The 7,947-nt window shown below is 38.9% G+C and overlaps 1 protein-coding gene across 2 annotated transcripts in view; it reads left to right on the top strand.

Moving 5' to 3' along the window:
• Positions 1–5,977: 5,977 nt before the first annotated feature.
• The window catches only part of CACNG8 (calcium voltage-gated channel auxiliary subunit gamma 8), a 54,803-nt gene continuing 52,833 nt past the window's right edge, over positions 5,978–7,947 (top strand). For both annotated transcript variants that reach the window (XM_075605349.1, XM_075605351.1), the window contains exon 1: positions 5,978–6,252. The gene's annotated coding sequence lies outside the window, so the exon portion shown is untranslated. The remainder of the gene's footprint in view (positions 6,253–7,947) is intronic.

The following is a 7,947-nucleotide window of genomic DNA, read 5'->3' as shown; positions in this document are numbered from 1 at the left end:
TGATTTCCACCAGAAGCACACTAAATGTATGCAATTACTCATGGCGTCACATACAGTATGTAGAGGGCTTCATGTTTCTTTAGTCAATTATGTATTCTTGGTACCCATTTAACTGATGTTTACACTCTGCACAGTAGAGATGTACAATGTACTTGTCTTCCTTAAAGAAATGTAATCATGTAAGCAAGCATTTGGCTGTTTCTTTGGAAATTAAGTACACAAAAATGTAATCTGGTCCACCGAATGAGGGACTGCTTTTCAATTAAATGCTTTTATTTGAACTTTAGCTCATCCTGCCCCTGCTAGAGAGCCCAGAAGAATAATAAATCAGTTTTGTGCTATGAGAAAATGCGTGTAGCATTAAAAAAAAAAAACTCTGAATGACATTTTTTTTTATGTATTATAATGTAACAAGCATTTTTTGTTTCTATAGCAACCATTTACAAAGTCACATACCTCTCCTCTTGTGAAACAGGCTCTGGCATGCCCCTTTTTTGAGCCCTGCCCTCTCTCTAGCAGTGCACCAATTGTATCTAGTGACTGCCTGGTCACATGATCTTCCCCACAGAATTTTGCATCTTTTGTCCTCTTCTGTCTTTTGTCCTCTTCTGACAGCCATTTAGTGAACCCCCGGGCCGAATATTCGCCGATTGATCACAGGAGAACTGATCGATTGGCAACTTAGCTAATTACTTATCATTGTGTGGATTGTATTGATGCACATATTAAAGGGAGAAATAAATAAAATAAACGGCTGCTTGGACTGCTGCTTTAAGATTGCTCACAGCCTATTTTTCCCTAACCACTTCAGTGCCAGATGTGCCTTTTTTGCAATCAGTTGTAAACGCCAACACTGAAATTGTTCTTACAGCAATGCCTCTTTAAAAATGACATCAATAAAAGTATTTTTTTAAAATGTTTTCTAGACAACTATTCCACCCGTACATATCTGTGAAAAGGGAATTGAATTCCTCAATAACGTTATACATTCCTCCTTGACATACTATAGAATATAAAGGAGGGAGGTGGTGGTGGAGGAAAGAGTTTTTCTAGTAGAAAAAAAAATTGAATTCATATAAAAACATGAAATATACAAGTATGCAATAATGATATCCGCTACAACTCCATCAAATATGCAGGGGTACAATTCCCTCGCAAGATCATGAGGTGGTCCTGTGCTCTAAGCCAGGGGGGCTCAACCCCAGTCATCAGGACCCCCAACAGGTCGTTTTTTAAGGATATGCCTGCTTCAGCACTGATTGAGCCACCTGTGCTGAAGCTGGGATGTCTTCAAAACCTGACCTGTTGGGGGGTCTTGAGGACTGGAGTTGAGCCCCCCTGCACTAAGTATAGAATAACCAAAACAAGAAAGGAAATGTAAGGAGCATTACATTTAGCTCTCACGTACCTCCCCAAGATTAACACAATAAAATAATTAGACAAAAGATATAAGGGCCTATGCTATTAACGTTCATAAAAAAAAACTCGCTGGGCTGGTTACGCCGCCAGTTTTTTGAGCGCTGCTATCACGGTATCCAGAATGTCTCGATTACCGGCGATAGCAAAATGCCCAAAACTGGCGAGTAACCGGCGACGTGATGTTCGTCTCTCTCTAAAGGGCTTACCCAGCGACCTGCAGCAATCTGGCCGGAGCATATCGCGCCAGCGATCGCAATATTGTAATACTAGTGTAGAAGAGCAGAGGGTCTCGGAAGCAGAACCGCGTTGATTTCAGGTCCGGGGACCCACTGCTTCCCAAGACACAGGCCCGGTTATGGGGTGCCGGTATCTCCTATGGATTTAAATGTCTTGCGTCACGTGAACATGGGAATTAAATGCATAGGAGATACCGGCACCCCATAATGGGGCTTGTATCTCGGGAAGCAGGGGGTCCTTAGACCCCAAATCAACACGGTTGTGCTCTGGAGACCCCCTGCTCATCTACACTAGTATTAAAATTTATATTAAAACAGCTTTATTACCTTAGCGGTATTAACCGCTAAGGTAATGAAGGGGTTAACTCAACCCGCAACCCCCCCCCTGCAAGGTCTAAACAACCACCAAGGGCCAAATACCACCTTCACCCATGCCCGCTACCCACAATAAACATGGCACTAGTAGTTAACCCCTTCATTGCCTTAGCGGTTAGCTGCTAAGGTAATGAAGTTGCCAGTAAATGCATTTTTATTGCATGGGATTCATGCCGGGGGTCTCCGGTGCTGATATTAATGGGTATCAGCTCCAGAAACACCCAGCATCAATCCGATGCAGGAAAAATGCATTTTTGTTTCTAAGGCCTCTCTTGCCGCCTTCTCTGCAGGTTCTCTGCAGCCTCACGCCAACTTTTCCTGGCGTGAGGATTTTGGGAGAAACTCTCCATTCTAGAGCAGCGATTATCCTCGAAAAGCTAAGAGGCTACTAGAATTGCGCGAGGGTCAGAACCTGTCGATAAGTGGCTTATCGCCGCTCGCCCGGCGATGTGTTTTGGACAGCAGAAAAAATTGTCGATTCATGCCTTTATCGCCCACTAATCGAGGCTTACAGAATAGCAGTAGGCATTTCGGCTGAAAAGGCCTCGATAAGTGGCTTTGAGGATTATAGAATAGGCCCCATAGTCCTTTTATTTAATCAATACTTATTTTAAAAATAAGTATTAATTAAAAGTGACAGCAATACCTAGTACTAATTGTAGTGATATCAGTAATTCATATAGTAAATTACAATCATGCAGACTAGTATTATACTTAAAGTGCAGTAAGCCTACATACATAAATAAATTCCTACTTCCTTGTCAAGTGCTGGAACTGATGGGCTATATGATCACTCATAATAACACTCAATTTGATATTCAAACTTCATAAGGAATGATAGCCGAGATCTGAGAGCCCCACGAGGGGAACGGGGGGTGTTCATGAGAAATAAGGTTGGTCACGGACCCTGCAGGGAAGCAAGAACATACTCTACCAGCATCATGTTACCTAGCCAGTAACCATCCTCACAGAGGAGACTCAAAAGGTTGGAACAGCTGTCTGTGAGTAGGTTAACTGGCTGTGCACTTCTTTAACTCAAGCTGTGCCGAAAAGCTGTGCAAAACAGCAGACATAAGCTTATTGGGATTTATGTTAAAGACGCAAAAAGTGACTATCAGTGCTCATTTGCATTTCATTACCCAGAATGCCTGGCCGCAGTGGAAGCAATGTATGCTAAGAGATAATGGGGAAGGGCAAGTTGTGGACCTGTCTGAGACATGTTAATGTGCTCATAAGGGATATCCTTATTTGCTATTAACTTAGTGTATAAGAAGTCAAACTAATTATACAGCTCTCTATAATTGGGATATATCGATTACACAGCCTACAAGATTCAGTGCCGCAAGACAAAAAAACAAAACAATTTTGATGGCTATAAATACTATACTTTATTTATCATATAATTCTTTTGGAGCTTTGCATATCAAATTGGGGGATATAACAATCATATAACCCCACAGTTCCAGTACTAGTAGAGGACGTATGAATGTACCTAAGCTTATTGCACTTTATGTATAATGCTAGTCTGCATGATTGTTATTTACTATATGGATTATTGAAATTATTTGAACTAGTACCAGCTATAGCTGTCACTTTTTTCTCACAATTATTTATGTATTGAGGACTATATACAGTATATATATATATATAAATAAAAATTATTTGGTAAGGTACATGAGTGCTAATGAAATGCTTCTTACATTTTCTTTTTTTGTTTAGTTATGAAATGTGTACAGATGTCGCAGCTTTTTGTGGCAATAGCAAGTTTACTTCTTAATGAAATCATGTGATCTATAAAAAACAAGCACTACTTTGTACGAATCCTAACAGCTTTGAAATCGATTGCACTTCCTCCTTCTCCTGTCTCTGTCAGTCTCCCGACATACCACTTAGAATGCAAGCTCTTCTGGGTAGGAATTAATCTCCCTATGGTGTGCTTACATGTCCATTGCACCTATGTGTATTACTCCCTGTGGTCTAATGTATTTAAGATTGATGTAGAGGATGACACAACCTCTTGAATAAACCACCCCCCATGCTTTTACACATTTTTTTTGCAAACCAAAACCTTTATCAAATGTGGTAGGCTTTATGTTTTTATACGTCTACCTTATGGACTAACTAGTGTATGTGACTAAATCAACAAACCATGCAGGAAACATTGAGAACTGGGCATTGCTTCTATGTACATATTGACCACAGTAATACTCGTGGCTGTAGCCAAACATTTTGGCTCAGCTTGACTCAACAAGGAAGACATCTCAATTTGTGAATTTTGTGATTGCTTTAGAGCACGTTCTGTTCAAAGAAAAAAGAACAATAATGTATATTTGCATTTGGGCATTTCAGACAATTCAGATATGTATAATAATTCAAGCTTTTTATGAACATGGTCTCACCATATAAACAAAAAAGATGATCCTAAATACCCTTAGTACATGTACTTATAGTCTTTAATCAACATCTATGTAATCACCTCTGACTACACGCAACTACTGTATGCGGATATATGGACCAAGTGTTCTGTTTCTAAAAACACTAGTAGAAGCAGATCTAGGTATGTTTGGGATATTATCAAAATCCAAAGGCAAAATGGTCCCCTGCTATTTACTGCAGTTTTGATCTTAATGATTTAATATGACAATGTATATGACAAATTCATATATTATATGTTATTATGTATATTATTAATATACATAATACACAACATTTCATTTAAAAAAAATCAGTGTACACATTTCTATATATCTACAGTACTTCCATTATTAATTAAGATATTTCCAGCTTATAACTAAATGTTTCAGTTTTGTACATTCATGGTACACAATATATATGACATAAATACTGTACATACATACAGTACATACATACATATATACATACATACATACATACATACATACATACATACATACATACATACATACATACAATATGCAAGCAAGTTACATAATTATATAATTTGTATATGTTGATTCAATAGAAGAACAGTCACACAGCTCAACATCTTGAGGGACATCTTCCACTTCCACCAAAAATGACCCGTGGAAGCCTTTCAGTGGGACATCACCTTATTTGACTAGAAATAGGTTTGCAAACATAAAAATGGGGATCACTTTATCCTTATACAAGATCTGATTCAGAAGACTCTGGGAGGGAAGCATTCCAAGTTGGCATGGAGACCATGAGAGCTGCAAAGAAAAAGAAAAAAAAACCTGGCCAAGGCACATCTTAATATTAAAGCAGATTTAACCAAAGTCAATAAATGATAGCAACTTAAAACATACTGTACTGTATAAATCCTGAGCTTCTGATCCCCTCACAGCCAGCAATCAGATGTGCAGACACCTTCTTCTCATCTGCAAGCACCTGAAACCAGGACAACTGTTACCCATTTGATCCTTAGGATTACTTCACCGTGTTTATTTTATGATCCCTGCTTTAGTTTGACATATCTCTTTCCTTACTCCTATTTTCTGTCTCCTCTCTCTATTTTTCCTCCACCTTCATCTGCACAGTATGTCCCAATCTCATTCCTTGATTCTCTCTCTACTTCTAAATGCCTCTTATTCAATGTGCCCCTGAACCATCACCCCTTTATTACCTGCTCAGAATCAACTGTTTTTCTAATCCCACCCCTTCTTTTTTATTAGAGCACTGCAATCATACAAACATGTGTGCAGCGCATGTTATGTTGCTATGTTCTTCAGCTTCATTTTCACATGATCTCCCTCTCTATAGATCAGGCTTTAGCTATAACATCTACCCTCTTTCTCTCACCCTCTCCCACTTATTTCAGGGATCAGGGGTTACCCTTCCACTCCATGACTTCTCCTCCTCATTTTCATAATAAATCCCTTTGTTTGCCTTTTCGTTTCTTCCCTCTATACATTTGAGTCCTTCCTATCTCTCTCCTTTCTCCCACTCTCTCCTTCTGCCTTTCTCCCCCCCTCCCCCTCTCTCCATCCCAATGCTGTGTACATGCTCTCTGCCTCTTTCTCTATCTCTCCCCTTTTTTTCTCTCTCGTACTTTTTTTTCACAGTGGTTTCTCCCAGTGACATAATACCAGGATGCTGAAGTCTTTCTCCTTTTCTGCAAAATATCCCCTCTTAAAATAAACGCCATTTCCCAGAATCTTCCAGGGCATGGGGGGAAACAGCTAAAGCAGGAGCCAGGGATTTGCCAAGTCTTCTGATCATACTCCCTGATCCGAGCAGAAAGGTAAGATGTCCATTGCAATCATATGGTAGCCACAGTATCTGCTTGGCTAAAACTAGAGAGGATGATCCATTCCACGCTACACATATTAGATGTTGCAGGAGGCTATTCTACTTATGTAATTGATACAATGTTCTTGTATCCACCTCTCATGTCTGTATATAATAACAGCTGATCAATCCTTTGCATAACAGACCAAGAATTGTCCTCTAGCCAGATTAAATGGCGATGTGAACGGGAAAATGCAACAGATACTTACAGTAGTTGCATGTTTTACAATTGGGCTTCATCTGAATTTCCCAGGGAAATGCTAATTACAGCTCTACAAGCTATTTAAAAAAAAAAAAAACTAGTGCGGTGCTAACATACTGTGAACCAATGAGAAATAAAAATGTTTTTACTAAAATCATTCATTTGTCACTAAGCAAAACTGAGTGCAATATTACATTTACACAATGACTTCATCTTATTTTCACATGTGGTATTGCATTTTCATGTCTTCATTTTGGTAGAAATAATGATTGTTGGTTGCAAATAATAGAAATACATACGTTTTGAACACTTGATAAATTGGGTAGGTGGGCATGCATGAAAAAAAGAATAAATAATTATATATAAAAAATATATGAATAGCAATATATTATCATGTATTGTAGAGGGACCATGCAAATCTGTGTAGTGTAGCAGCAGATGTGAAGCATGCATCTGGAATGGACATGCCTGTGTATCTATCCTGTACAGACATACTGTACAGTGTATGTTACTTAGATGTGGATAGCAGGGGAAGGGGTTCAGGAAGAGGCTTTGTTTTATTTCCGTTGTCCCTTTCCCTCCTCCCCATCGGTGGCGTTTGAAATAGTGACATGATCTTTATCATGCAATAAAATGTGCATGTGAAGTGCCCTCTCCCACCCGCAGCATGCTCTGTGCAGGCGGTCCCCGGGCTGAAGGAGAGGGGCTGGGGATTAAGGGATTTTAAGATCTCCTGCAATTTTGCAGAGGTTGGGGGGCTATACACTGTAGGTGAGCTGTCTTCTTGCTCTGTGACTGGCTGTTCATAACTAATGAGGCTGTGTAATATTTGCACTGATGCACTTGCAATATCTATCTGTCTGTCTGTCTGTCTGTCTATATGATGTGTGTTAGAACTTAGTGTTGTATATTATCATAACTCAAATATGCACTTAGGTGTGTGTGTGTGTGTGTGTGTGTGTGTGTGTGTGTGTGTGTGTGTGTGTGTGTGTGTGTGTGTGTGTGTGTGTGTGTGTGTGTGTGTGTGTGTGTGTGTGTGTGTGTGTGTGTCTGCATGAATGATAGATAGATAGATAGATAGATAGATAGATAGATAGATAGATAGATAGATAGATATAAACTATATGTCATATGTCAATTAAGCTTTTGTGTTGAGGACTATTGTGTTTCAATAGGTTAATAAATGGTAGACGATGCCTTAATTATGTTCATGAGCATATCATTTATTTGTTAATGTTTGATATTGTTGCCAAAACGTTTAAATAATGGTACTAAATGTATGTGTTATAGCACAGTATAGTAAAATACATGGCTCTATTAAATAGGGGGACTTAAAAGAGGCAGAATGTCTAAAATAGACCCATATAATTAAAATCAATAGTTCATTGCATTTTGTATTTGTCTATGACCCTGCTAGATTTTACTGTTTAAAAATGTTGTATTCCA

Source organism: Ascaphus truei, chromosome 6 (assembly GCF_040206685.1).
Source record: "Ascaphus truei isolate aAscTru1 chromosome 6, aAscTru1.hap1, whole genome shotgun sequence".
NCBI classification, from domain to species: domain Eukaryota; kingdom Metazoa; phylum Chordata; class Amphibia; order Anura; family Ascaphidae; genus Ascaphus; species Ascaphus truei.
This window is presented reverse-complemented; position numbering and strand designations above follow the sequence as displayed.